The following is a 15,000-nucleotide window of genomic DNA, read 5'->3' as shown; positions in this document are numbered from 1 at the left end:
TTGTGACAGTGGGTAAATCTATTGCCTGTCCCGGGGGTGTCTGATTGTGTAAGGGGTGTGTGTGACAGGGCCTGCTGGTGGGTGTAGTGTGATTTGGCAGTGGGGCTCCCAGGTGATGTAGCTGTCCCCCCATGGAGCATGCTGCCATGACAGTGATTGTGAGTTCCTGTCCTAGATATCTGACCTTGTTGTCTTGGAGTTTGTGTTTGCACTGGTCACAGGAGGGCCTTGTGCTGCCTACACCCGGGCCGAGTGTGAGCTATCTTGTCAGTACTTTCCCAATCCCTGTGCATTGCGCATGGTGCATGGGTATGTACCTGGGCCATATGGGATGAGGGCAATTGTGTCTGATTTGGAGTTCAACAATGTGTTTTGTGCCACCCACCCTCCCAGCATACCGGACATCCATTCTTGGGTTGCTGCTTCTTGTAGCATGGGACATAGCATGGCCTTGCTTTCTGAATGGAGCATACACATGTTAGTGGCATTAGCATCATTTTTGACTGTGGTTCTGGCCGGTGAGGGCTTGGGGGTAGTTGTGTGCATTTGGTGTAGTTGGGGTGTGGATGCCATTACCCCCATATTACCTAAGTTGTTTGTGTACTCACAAGGCTCTGGAAGTCCTTGCAGTCCATGTACTCCCACCGGCAGAAGCAGGGCCAGCACCTTCTCCTCCCAGGGATGGAAAAGTACTGGTCTGTGGGGTGCACCACCTCCAGTGATGTTGCTCTGGGCGTAGTCATCATTCATTTTGCGCTTGACCGCCCTCCGCAGATCGTACCACCTGGCTTGGCATTCATTCCTGGTCCTTCTGATGGGTGCAACAGCATTCACCCTATCGACGATCCTCTGCCACAGGCGTGATTTTTCAGCTATGCTGGTCTGTCTGACCAATGTTCCAAACAGCTGTGGCTCGACTCTGATGACTTCATTGACAAGGATCTCCAGCTCCTCCCTTGTGAACTTTGGATTCTTGTCTGTGGACATGGTGTGGGGTGAGGGTGTGGATGGTTGTGGGTGTGTGGGTCTGAATGTGACGGTATGGGTGTGAATGTGAAGAGGGGGTATGTGTGAAGGTGTATATGTTAAGGTAGATAGGTGCAGTTGTTGGTGTGTGCTCTCTAGCTGCAGTGAGTCTGTTGCAAAGGCTCATGGTTTGTGTGTGTGGGCCCCTTTTATTGGTCCATTTGTGGGTGGGCCTCAGTTTGAATTTTTGGTGGGTGTGTTATAAGGGGTGGTTGTGAGTTTGCCCCTCTGTTTGCCTGTTTGGATGTGTCCAGGTCAGTCATTTCCATTTTTAGTGCACTGTAGACGTGTTTTGTGGTGTTGTGCGAGTCGAATAGACCCTCCTTGTGCTGTTTTACAGTGTCCGTGGTTCAGTACGGTACAGGGGTGCGAGTCGTACAGGCACACACCCCCATGCGTTGTGTATGTACGGTGCGTACACGGCCATTGCTATGTACGGTGCGTACACCGGCATTGCATATGTACAGTGCATACACCGCCATTGGTATGTAAAGTGCGTACACCGCCATTGCTATGTACGGTGCATACACCGCCATTGCATATGTACGGTGTGTACACCACCATTGCATATGTACGGTGCATACACCGCCATTGCATATGTACGGTGCGTACACCGCCATTGCTATGTATGGTGCGTACACCGCCATTGCATATGTACGGTGCGTACACCGCCATTGCTATGTACAGTGCGTACTACAACATTGGTGCGTACAACAACATTGCGTATGTACGGTGCATACAACAACATTGCTTATGTACAAGTCATTCCCCGTGTACGGGACGTTTTCCGTACGATTCGTAAATCAGAAAGCCGGTCCGAATCGTACTTGTACGCTCGGACTGTATTTTTACGACTAGTACGGAAAAGTGTCCAGGTCCGTCTCGTACAACTTTTCCCACTACGATTCGTACGGATCGGGCCGATCCGTATGTACTTTTTCCCGTACGAATCATACTTCACTGGTCGGACGTGACTTGTACGATTCGTAGGGAAAAAAATACGGATACGAGTCGTACGGGAAAAAAAAATACAGGATCAGAATCGACCCCTCAATGTTTTTTCCCCTAGTTCTTTCTTATTTGATATGATGAATTATGTGATATCAAGTAGTACGTAAAGATGAAATAATTTGGTTGTGACACTAAAAGATAACACAAGAAAATTGTGATAGTAGGATGTTTTGTTTATTAGTTAATCACTTATGTTTGTTTAAATTGTGTATTATATACCCAATATTGTTGATAAATGTTTTATGAACCACTGCACAAAATAATTTTCTGTTTATAGACTTAAATGTCACTTCTGCTTTGAATATAATTTAAAAGAACATAAAAAGTTCAAAAAATATGTACTAATAAAGTACCAGATCAAATGAAAATAAAGTTTGGTCTAGCGGTAATTTAAAATGCTAAGAATCATAAAGGTTCTGGCCCACTTCTCCTTTCATTTACATATATACGGTCCAGCCAGAACCTTCCCCGTTGGGCCTAACTCCCCTTGTTATCTACTTTTAGAAAGTTGTCATCTTCCTCCTTTATCCATTTGGTGCATACTGCCTGTCTCTGCTCACATGTCTGGCGGGGGTGACAGTTGGGCTTTGTGTATTCCCCTAGACAGCCATACAATGGGAGCTTAGGTGTGACCTGATGGGCCATCCAGGCAGGTTGGGAGGTAGGAGCTGGGCCCAGCCTCATTTACACCTGCATAGGCTGTGTCCTGTCCCCACACAAAGGGCTGCATACCCCATATAGTGAGCCTGGAATCCGGGCAGGAAGGGAGGATCGCTGTGCACTTCAAATGCATGTCTTTGAAGTCTCCCCACTTCGAAAACACAACTGAGTATAAGTACTGGTCTCAGACACCACCACTTCAGTACACTTCTGGACCTGTGAAGACTCTGCCAGGAAGAACGACTAATTTGCTTCTGAAAGGACTGCCACTCTGCTGGACTGCTGTTTTGCTGACCTCCTGCCTTATTGTGATGACCTGCTGCCAGCTGCCCTCTTGCTTGGATGAGGGGATTGGACCTGCATCACTTGAACCCAGAATGATTCTAAGGACCAGCTGGCTGGCTGTTGAACGGAAGTCTCAGGGACAAAAAATACTTCCAACCAATCTGCTTCTACGCGTAGACTCAGCCATCTGTGAGTCTGTCTTGCCAAGTGGTGTCACCCCAGTCCTGGGCCCATGGAAGTGGGCCTAAGGTGTATTTTTACCAGAACTAACACATCCTCTGCTGAGCGAGCATTTCCAAGCAGAATCGACGCATCTCCTCGGCTGAGCGGTGCATCTTCGAGCAGAAGCAATGCATCGCCGCAGTTGCATGGATTTGAACTGTGGCAAAAGACTCACATCACTGCCCCCTCTCACATCTGAGACTGGCGCATCGACTTTGGAATCACTGCTGTGTGGCTCTACCTGGCCAAGCTCCTCGCATCTCTCATCGACGGCAGCTTCAACAACAAATTTCCGCATCACAATTTATTTGCTAATCCGAAGAGATGCTTTGCCTCTGCTGCGCCTCGCATCCTCGACATTGGCCTTCGCATTGCAAGCCCCGACAACAGGATCCTCGACTACGTATCAGGACCTCGCACCACAGCATCACCTCGGCTGCACAATGCATTTTCGACACGGATCCACTTAAGTGCTTTGCACCCAGGATTAAGGTACTTTGGTTTGGCAGACCTACGCTCCATTGCGGTCAGCCTGAGCGTTTGACTTTGTCCCAATCTGGAGCGACCATATATACCCGGTTGGCGCTTCCATTTTTTAAGTGCTATTTTACAGTTTATTATTTGAAAATTCATATCTCTAGTTCTACTTATTGGATTTTTGCAGTTGTGATTTTGTTTTATTTATTAAATTAAGTACAATTGTTCTAACCTGGTGTGGAACCTTTATGTGTGGTGTTTTCGCTGTTTTACTGTTTGAAGTGTTGTACAAATACTTTACACATTGCCTCTAAGTTAAGCCTCATTGCTCTGTGCCAAGCTACCAGAGGGTGAGCACAGGTTAATTTAGGGTCTGCTTGCTTCTTACCCTGACTAGGACTGTGTCTGCTGCTTGACTAGAGCTCATACCCCAGTCAACCAACAACCCGGTTTCCAACATATATGATACTACATGTACCCAAGGCCTGTAAATTAAATGTTACAATTGGGCATGCTGCACTCATTGTGGCACCCACTACAGCCTGTAGTGCAGTTGTAAATTGACAATTTAACCTGACAGAATTAACTTTTTGCCAGGCCTAACTCTTCTTTTTCAATACATATAAGACACCCCTACGGAAAGAAGGCACTGAAAGCCCAAAGGGAAGGGAACGTGTGTTTTTAACTTTTCCATTTCTTGGTAGTAAAAAACTCCTTAATTTGTTTTTCACTACTGAAAGGCCTATTTTTCCCATCGGATTAAAACATGGGGCTACCTTATTACATACAATAAGTGCTAATGTTTGATTGGGAGCAGGTAGAAATATCATGGTTGCACTTAACTAAATTGTAATTTAAATTCTCTTTAATGATAAAGTCAGATTTTAAGACAGAATTGTGAAAATGTCACTTTTAAAAAAGTTGGGATTTTCTTACTTTAACTATCTTGTGCCTGTTGCCAGTGTTCTGGGTCACACGTCTGTGAATAGCTTAGCTGGTGAACTGTCTGTATTTATCTTAGACAGTGAGACAAAGAGGGACCAAATGTTGGTAGGATGCACCGTCCTGCCAGGATGGTTGGGGGTCGGAGATGTTCCCTGCCCCTGTCACATTTCAAAGGGCTTGCCTCTAGCCCACACAAAGGAACATGACACCTGACTGGTATATTGTCACCCGAAACATCTTGAAACCTTGGCAGGGGAAGGGTTGAACTTTCCAGAACCAGATGAGGGGATAGCCAGGATATCCCCTACTTTAAATGCTGCCACCAGGTTTAAATATTAACCCTTAAGAACAACTCTTCATCACCCCTGAACCTGTGGAAGACTTCAGAAGGTCTGTCTCGACCCCTAGAGGACTGCCTTGTTGCTAATTGAAGACTTTCCTGCTGCTACCAGAGGACTTCCATGCTGCATGAGGCCTGCCTTGCTCCCCATGGAACTGCTCTGCTGCTAGAGTCCAGCCTAGCTGCTTGAACCCAGGACTACCAGGGTGACTTCAAAGGCTAGTTGGCTGGCCTCTTGTGTGAACTACAGGGAGATAGCAAGCAGCAACAATATTTGGTCTCGTGGAGCCCTCTTTGGTTACGACCTGCAGCTTTGTCCTGCTGGAGGTTTAAGACTTCCAAAACATTGTCTAAGTCCAAAGATAAACATCTTAATTGTGGTCAACAGCGACAGGCTCCTATTGATGATCAAAATCTCTTCAGCCTGGAAATTCAACTTTTCCCACTGAAAGCTTTTACCTGACATCGCAGAAGGCTTCAATGAGACCTCGTCTAGTGCTACCCTGCAATAACTCCTACTCAGACATAGACTACTGCCTTGGTCCGCTGAAGTCTAATTTCTCCTGGGCTTTTCTTAAGAAAAATGTAGAAGTCCAAGGGTAAGCGTCAGGCCCCCAGATCACCTAACTAAAACTATCTGTACATTGCAAATCAGAAAGTTCAATAAGTCAATAGGTGGTCAAATTAAGGGTTTCACCTGGAACAAGCTTTGGCACAAAAAGAATTCAAAGATGGCCGCTGATCCCTCAACCTACATCACGGTCTATTTGTTTTTCCACGAGCGATTTGAAATCTTAGTGAAGCGTGCGTTACCTAACGACTGCGCACTTCACTGAGGTAATTTCCAAAGCCATTACCTGACCGAAGTTGCTCCATGTCTTTTGAGGTTTTTTCCTTATTTTTGCAGCGGTTAGCTTGCTTTCGGTCCCCTGTTCGTCCTTGTGCCCGTTGGGTATAGGAAATCCCTAGTGTTCTGAGATTGAGTCTGCGCACTCTGACGTGAAGGCAGAAGTCTTCGTGGGCGTTATCTATTCAGTCAGGACTCCTCCTCTGAGAAGCCCCTGAGTTCACTGAAGGAGTTTAATCGGAAGAAAGGAGCTTGACGGCAGTCCGGCAGCTGTTTCCTTGCGAAGAAGAGTATCTTCCTCAGCTAAGTGACATTACAATAACAGTCAAGGCGATAAGTCTTATTGTTTAATGGCATATTTAAAAAAGGAAATGATACGCTGTTGAATATATACATAAATATGTAAATATAACATAAACTTACCATGGTGTGAAGTCTGTTGGGGTATTCCTAAATGAAAAGAAAAGACACATTAATAAAAGGACATTCAGGATAAATACATTACAACGAAAGTTAAACTGTAAAACTTCAAACAGTAGAACGAAGGAAATAAACAGTACCAGAAGAGAAGCTCAGCATTCAGGAAGTTGGGGAAGGTTGCTCACATATAGGAAAATAGCAACTATGGTTAAAATAGGAGATAGGAAGGAATTGCAGTAATTGTGTTTAGTTTCCTCAGGTTACCTCTGTCGGAACCCTACGCAGAATAAGAATAGAATAGGATAAACAGAATCTGAAGAGAAGCTCAGTTTTTAGGAAGTTTGGGTAGGTTGGTAATATATGAGGAAAATAATAACTAAGAAACGAGTAGAGATAGACTAGGAGTTGCAGTAACTGTTGTGTGCTTAGTTTCCTTAGGTTTCCTCAGTCCCAACACTAAGAAGAACAGGCCAGAATTAGAGGGAGAATTTGGATGCCTGAATTCCTGGACGGCCTCTTCTGTTGTATTTTATTTTATCCACTCCCCTTCCCCCTTGGGGGTCTTTTGGAGGCAAGGTTTAATATCGGTCTCCGGAGTATCTCTGAGAGGGAGTTGGGAAATAAGCAACTTCTGTTTCTGTACAAGTTCCTGATAAGAACACTCTGCACCTTGACAAAGAGAAGTGGCCACGTTTTTTACTTGCAAATGAACAGAATGGCCGAAGGAATTAGTTTACAAACATTAGGGGCAGTCTTAGAAGCTATTCAAAAAGAGCTAGTAGCCGTTAGAGAAGAAAATCAAAGTCTAAGGCAGGAGATGATAAGTTCAAGGAAAGAAACAGCAGATTTAGCCTCAAGAATGGGACAACAATTTAGCTCTGGAAAGGAAACATTAGGCCCTTCCACCGAATGTTCAAATAGGTTAACTATGCAAGTGGTGCGCTCATTGTCCCCAGTTATACCGTTAGCCCCTCTGGAACGTTTTAGTGGGAATCCACAAAAAGCACAGGTTTTCCTCACTCAATGCTCATTACATTTCATGTGCCGTCCTTCGATTTTCCCTGATGTGCAATCAAGGGTGGGGTTCATCTTATCATATCTAAGCGGTGATGCAGCATCATGGTCAATGCCATTAGTTTCCCATGATGACGCTATATTGCATAACTATGAAGAATTTAAATAAGAATTTCTTCGTATATTCGACAGACGGAGAATCTCTCAAGCAGTTGCTAATGAATTACTTGAGTTACGACAAGGAAACAGAGACCTCATAGCCTATTTGGCTCAGTTCAATAAACTTGTTGTGGAAACCAATTGGCCGGAGAGTAAAAGAGCAGTGTTTTTTTTATCGAGGGCTAAAAGACGAGCTGAAGGATGTCCTAGCTCAGATTCCAAATCGTCCCACAGAAATCTCAGCTCTAGTGGATCTGGTTTTAGATATTGATTTTTGTCAAGGCGAAAGAAAAGGGGAGCGGAGAAGAGAATTCAAGCCAACCGTCCCAAGATTTGATAGAGTCAAATTCAAAAACAGCAAAATGACAGAAGGACAATCAGGCACGGAGCCCATGCAAATAGGAACTATAAGGGGTCCATAAACTAAAGAAGAGAATGATAAAAGGAGAGCAAACAACTTGTGCTTGTACTGCGGATCAAGTGGTCACTTTGTGAGAGGTTGTCCGAAGAAACCAAAGACCTCACTAAAGCCAAAGGAAAACTTGCAGCACCACCAGTAGGAGGAGTTGGACCGGTGGATGCTAATCAGGAAACAACTCCAAACAAACATTGAGTGGCAAATACCTTGCAGTCGTCATCACTACACGATATGGTCAATGATTATAAAATTTCGACAAATAACCCTGACGGAAGTTTCCATGATGATAGACTCGGGAGCCACCAGAAATGTTTGTGACCTAAAATTTGCAGCCAAGGTGGGGTTGAGAGCCATACAGAAATCCAAAAGCGAATCTGAGCAAGCGGTGGATGGGACAAACCTTTCGTCAGGACCCATTGTAAGCCATATGGAACAAATGCAAATGATTTCCTTGGAGAGGCATAGGTAAGTTAGCTAATTTAATCGAGGCGCCCCAGTTTCAGCTCATTTTGGGGTTGCCGTGGCTCACCAAGCATAACCCAAACATCGACTGGAGTGCCAGAACCATAGTGATGAACTCAGATTATTGCAAGGGAAATTGCTTTGGAGAAGCGGAAGAGACCAGAAGATGTAACCTTGCAAATTCATTGTGTGCAGCAGGAGTTTCCATATGTATAATCGATTCTAAGGAAATACCTCTTGAATATCAGGATTTTGAAGATGTCTTCAACGAAAAAGAAGTGGAATAGCTGCCACGTCATCGTGTTTACGACTGCAAGATAGAGTTGGAACCGGGTACCAATATGCCCTGTAGTCAAGTCTATGCTCGGACAGAAAAAGAACATCAACATCTAAAACAATACTTAGACAAATACCTGGCAAACGGTTTTATCCAACCTTCCCAACCCCCTGTGTCTTCGCCTCTGTTTTTCGTACCCAAGAAGGAGGGAGTATTGAAGACTTGTATCGATTATCTTGCAATCAAAAAAATCACACAAAAAATCGTTATCCTCATCCTCTCATATCTGTCTTGTTGGATCAGGTCAAAGGAGCACAAATCTATGCTAGACTAGATTTGAGAGGGGCCTACCATCTAATAAGAATTAGAGAAGGCGATGAATGGAAGACGGCCTTCTGAACACGATTTGGGCTATTCGAATACCAGGTGATGTCGTACGGGCTATGTAATGCTCCGGTTGCCTTCCAGTATTTCATTAATGATGTCCTAAGTGAATTCCTCGATCAATGTGGTATAGTATACATCAATGATATACTAATTTACTCAGTCGACAAGAACGAGCATCAAGAACAGGTACGGAGAGTATTGCAGAAACTCAGAGAGAACAAATTATTTGTGAAATTAGAAAAATGCGCTTTCAATGTTTCTCAAGTGGAGTTTTTGGGCTTCATCCTTTTGCCAAATGGAATAAACATGGATGAACGAAAAATAAGAGCAGTGATTGACCGGAAGTCTCCCACTAGCATAAAAGAGGTCCAAAGCTTCATAGGTTTCGCGAACTTCTATAGAACATTCATTTGTGAGTTTTCACAAAAGATACTTCCTCTTACACGATTACTCAAGAAAGGAATTCAGTTCAAATGGACAGAAGAAGCAGTAGAAGCCTTTAAGTCTTTAAAAGAAAATTTTACCTCAGATCCAATCCCTTTACATATGGATCCCTCGGAACCATTTTATGTAGAGACAGATGCCTCTGATCAAGCCGTGGGAGGTGTGCTATCCCAAAGACATAAGGAGACGGGTCAGCTTCATCCAGTTGCCTACAGATCAAGAAAGCTAACTTCAGCCGAAGTGAATTACACAATAACTGAAAAAGAATTGTTAGCCATCAAAGATGCCTTTAAAGAGTGGCAACACTATCTCATCGGGGCGAAGCTCACGGTAACCGTTTTCACTGATCACAGAAATCTAAAATTCCTAAAATCAGCTAGAACCTTAACTCCACAGCAATGCAGATGGTCACTATATTTTGCCGATTATGACTTTGTAATCACCTACAGACCAGGAACTCAAAATGGAAAGGCAGACGCCTTGTCCAGATTGGATACAGAAAATCAAGAGTCAGATGGAAATTCAAACGATAATACCAGAATAAAAGCTAATATGTGCAACAACACACCATGATATGCAGGAGCAAGTAACTCAAGCCTTAAGTCCAGAAGAAAGGCAAGCATGGGCCAAACAAGAGTCTGGAAGAGAAATTCAACATCAACTGCCTTTCTACAAAGGTGCCTTGTATCTACCACCAAAAGAATTACAAGATCAAGCAATGTATGAGTGTCATGATAATCCTCTGGCAAGACACAAAGGAGAATTCAAAACTGAAGATCTAGTGAAGAGGAGTTATTGGTGGCCACAAATGAATACAGATATCAAAAAATATGTTAAGACTTGTGAAATCTGCACTCAGGGAAAGTCTGAACGACAGGCCACAAAGGGGTTGTTACAACCTATGTCTACCCCCCCTTTCTGTGGCACACATTCACCATAGATTTGAAAGTTGACTTACCTTCTAGCCAGGGGTTCAACACAATCTTGGTAACTGTAGATGCGTTTATAAAAATGGCACACTTCTTGGCACTGAAAGGGGTTCCCACTACTAAACAACTAGCCATTCATTTCAGCACTCAGATATTGAGAATTCTTTTTATTCGAAAAATCATAATTTCAGACCGGGGTTCACAATTCTTGTCCCATTTTTGGAAAACCTTTGAAGAAGGTTTAGGAATAGAGACAAGATATTCAACCAGTTACCACCCAGAAACAGATGGACAGACCGAGAGGGTAAACCAGGAATTAGAACAGTATTTAAGGCTGTTCCTTATAAACCAAGATGGGGATTGGCCGGAATACTTGTGGGCAGCTGAGTTTGCACATAATAACACCAAGAATGTGTCCACAGGAAATTCCCCATTTTACTTAAATTATGGTAGACACCCAAGCTCTACAGTAAGGCAAATTGAAATTTCAGTTCCTGCAGTCAAATACTTAGTGTCACACTTAAATAAAGTCCATCAAACTGTGTATACAAATTTGGAGCAAGCAAAAAAGAAATAAAACATTTATACAGACAGAAACAGGAGGGAAGGCCCCCCTTCAGAAGTGGGGGATAGCATTTGATTAAGTATCCTTAGGCTAAAAGGAAATCGAAAATTTCAACCCAGGTTTATTGGACCTTATCTGATAGAGAAAAAAAAATCCAGTAACTTACCGGTTAACATTACCCACTAAGCTTAAGATTCACCCAACTTTTCATGTTTCCTTGTTGAAGAAGGCATCTCCAGAGTTGAGAAAAGATTCACCTACAAAACCCATCCAACTAGAATCTGGAGTAGAATTTGAAGTAAAAGGAATTTTAGACTAAAAAAAAGGTTAAAGGAAAACTATACTATCTGGGCCAGAAGAGCGTTCCTGGGAACTGTAATCAGATATTCATGCCCCAAGGTTGGTAAGATCTTTTTACCAAAGATTTCCAACAAAACCACGCTGGAAGGATCTCTTTTGTTGGGGGTACTGTCAGGCCCCCAGATCACCTAACTAAAACAATCTGTACATTGCAAATAAAAAAATTCAATAAGGCGATAGGTGGTCAAATTAAGGGTTTCGCCTGGAACAAGCTTTGGCACAAAAAGAATTAAAAGATAGCCACCGATCCCTCAACCTACATCACGGTCTAGTTGTTTTCCCACGAGCGAGTTGGAATCTTAGTGAAGCGCGCGTAACCTAACGAGTGCGCACTCCGCAGAGGTAATTTCCAAAGCCAGTACCTGCCTGAAGTTTCTCCGTGTCTTTTGAGGGATCTTCCCTATTTTTGCGGCAGTTAGCTTGCTTTCGGTTCCCTGCTCGTCCTTGTGCCCGTCGGGTATAGGAAATCCCTAGTGTTCCGAGGTTGAGTCTGCGCACTCCGACGTGAAGGCAGAAGTCTTCGTGGGTGTTACCTAGTCAGTCTGGACTCCTCCTCTGACAGGCCCATGAGTCCACTGAAGGAGTTTTAATCAGAAGAAAGGAGCTTTTCGGCAGTACGGCAGCTGTTTCCTTGCGAAGAAGATTATCTTCCTCAGCTAAGTTACATTACAATAACAGTCAAAGCGATAAGTCTTATTGTTTAATGGCATATTTATAAAAGGAAATCATACGTTGTTGTATATATATAAACATGTAAATATAACATAAACTTACCATAGTGTGAAGTCAATTGGGGTATTTCTCAAAGAAAAGACAAGACAAGTTAATAAACGGACATTCAGGATAAATATTAAATATACTACAATGAAAGTTAAACTGTAAAAATTCGAAACAGTAGAAAGAAGGAAATAAACAGTACCAGAAGAGAAGCTCAGCATTCAGGAAGTTGGGTAGGTTGCTCACATATAGGAAAATAGCAACTATGGTTAAAATAGGAGATAGGAAGGAATTGCAGTAATTGTGTTTAGTTTCCTCAGGTTACCTCTGTCTGAACGCTACGCAGAATAAGACAGTACAATACAACTGTAAAAAGAATAGGATAAACAGAATCTGAAGAACAGCTCAGTTTTCAGGACGTTTGGGTAGGTTGTAAATATATGAGGAAAATATTAACTAAGAAAAGAGTAGAGATAGAATAGGAGTTGCAGTTATTGTTGTGTGCTTAGTTTCCTTAGGTTTCCTCAGTCCCAACACTACAAAGAACAGACCAGAACTAGAGGGAGAATTTGAAAGCCTGAATTCCTGGACGGCATCTTCTTTTATTTGTTATTTTATCTACTCCCCCTTCCCCCTCGGGGGTCTTTTGGAGGCAAGGTTTAATATCGGTCACGGGAGTATCTCTGAGAGGGAGTTGGGAAATAAACAACTTCTGTTCTTGTGCAAGTTCCTGGTAAGAACGCTCTGCACCTTGACAGAAAGTCAAGACCAGATCCAATCTGCCGCTTGTATCTGACCTGCACTCCATCGCACTCAGCCACCAGTCTGGATCAGGAGATTTTTCACAGCAATTCCCTTGCAAGCGGCAGATGGCATAGTACGAAAGCTGATCGTCCACCCCGTGATCTGTAATGTGGTAGAAACTGAGGGCTATCTTTGGGACTAGGCGATGGAGGCTCTCTTTCTCATTGGACAGGTGAGGAGTGAAGAACGTCAGCTGAGTAATGGACTGCCCATTGTAAAAAGGCGTCTCAAGCTTTGAGAGGAAGGCTGCTTTGGTCCTTACCCCCAATATGTCCAGAAATGTTGTGTACAGTTGCTTGCTGCTCACTTACGGGACACTATGGGGGACTCTGTTTTTATGGTAAGCAACCTTTGTAGACTACTGTGCATTGGCTCAAATGAGGTGCACATGAACAAAGTTAGAGCTAGATTGAGGCTCCACTGAGGTATCTCAAAGGGATTTGGTGGAAATACATGGATCAGTCCTTTAAAAAAATCTAATCACAATAGGTGACTTAATACAAAGATGGCTGATCAGGCAATCATAAAAAAGGCTGATACCGCTGACAAATACCCTTCCATTGTTGCCACAGCAAGGATTTACTGAGCTAGAGACAAGGAGAAAAGAAGGACAGCCAATAGCTGAGCATGTAAGGGTTGGATGTGTTGAGCAAAACACCAAACCTCTTCCAGCACCCTGCACAGATAGTCATAACAAAGCGGTGTCTGGCTGACAAAATCACATTCACAGTATTTGGAAGGAAGATCAAAGGCTCTCAACTGTAGCTGCTAAATCTCCATGCATGGAAGTGTACGTTTTGTATGCTCGGGTGTACAACCCTGCCCTGTTATTGCAACAGGAGGTCCTCTCGAGAAAGCAGCCAAATTGAAGCACAGGTCCTATTGGCCAGAAGCTGTGGCTACCACACTCTCCTGCCTCAATCCAGAGCCACAAGGATGACTAGGCCCTGGTCATTGCTGATCTTCTTCAGAACGTTGGGAAAGAGAAGTAGCGACAGGAGTGCCTACGGGAGTGCCAAGCTCAATTTCCACCTGGCAAATGTAAAAAACAGACACTCCAAACACCAGCACAATGGTAGTAACTTTGGCTCTGGTTGTCACGTTCCACTGCGACTCCTTCGGCCTTGAATGATGCACAAAGGGTTCCACCTCCAGATGTCCCCGACTCTGGCTTTAATCAACACAGAGTGCTAGGGCAATCAGGTGAGGGAAAAGGAATTAGGGTGGGAACAACGAGGAAGAGGACACCTGTAACAAAAGAAAACACAAGGAACAACAACAAATAATACAGCTACTCTCATTAGGTCTCACTATAATCGCCTAATAAGTGTGTCTTCTCATACACTCCACTATGCATGCAGAATCATGTGGAGATGCTTTTCCCCCATGAAGGACAATAGGAAACCTGTTCCAAAGACCAGTCATTGATCATACATACAATGCCTCCCTCTTCTGTTCCTAAATCATAAACAGACACCGCTGCGAATGTCAGCAGTTTCTCGGTCTACGAACTGTGGCCTGGCCGCCAATACTCAAGACACCACTAGCATTAGTATCATGCTAGCACTAGAGCCAGCCAAGAGTCACGAAACGAAAGTTTTGACAAACTGGAGGTGCAGCCCAAGTCCTCCAGAAGCTCTGCCTTCTTTCAGGCAATGCGTCCAAGTCTTGCACAGGGCAGCCCCCCCCCCCCCTCTTTCTTTGTTCCGATTGTACCTGTTAGGCGGTGAGGGTCCTTGCCCCTGTAGCAACTGCGAGGAAATCCCTCCTAGTAATTGAGGCGTAGTATGTTCCTCCACTCTGGAGAGCCGTGTGCAAAAAGGCCAAGGACATATGCGGGGGCGCTTACACCAGCGCACCGCGGCAGTCTCCCTCCACGCGGGAACCACCGAAGAGTCGTGTGAAAGCCGCGCGTCTCACGGCAGGAATTCGAGGCAGCGTTGAACAGGTTCCGGGGTAGGCGTGGCGGCGCTACCTCCGCGTCCGCAGAGGTCTCCCTCGGCACGGGAACCACCAAATCCTCCCTAATCTCCAAGCGTCCTCCGCTAGTGAAACGAACTCCGTAGCTTCCGCATACAAGGCAGTATTACGCACGCCTATTGGTTCGCGTCCCCAGGATTTTAACGGCAGTGGCCACGCCTTCCGCAGCCGGGCATGCTGGGTGTTGTAGTCCCGGGTTCTGTTATCATCCCGGTAGGCGCCCATGCTCAGCGCCTGACACTGGTGGAATG

Source organism: Triturus cristatus, chromosome 1_2, assembly GCF_964204655.1.
Source record: "Triturus cristatus chromosome 1_2, aTriCri1.1, whole genome shotgun sequence".
Lineage (NCBI taxonomy): Eukaryota > Metazoa > Chordata > Amphibia > Caudata > Salamandridae > Triturus > Triturus cristatus.
This window is presented reverse-complemented; position numbering follows the sequence as displayed.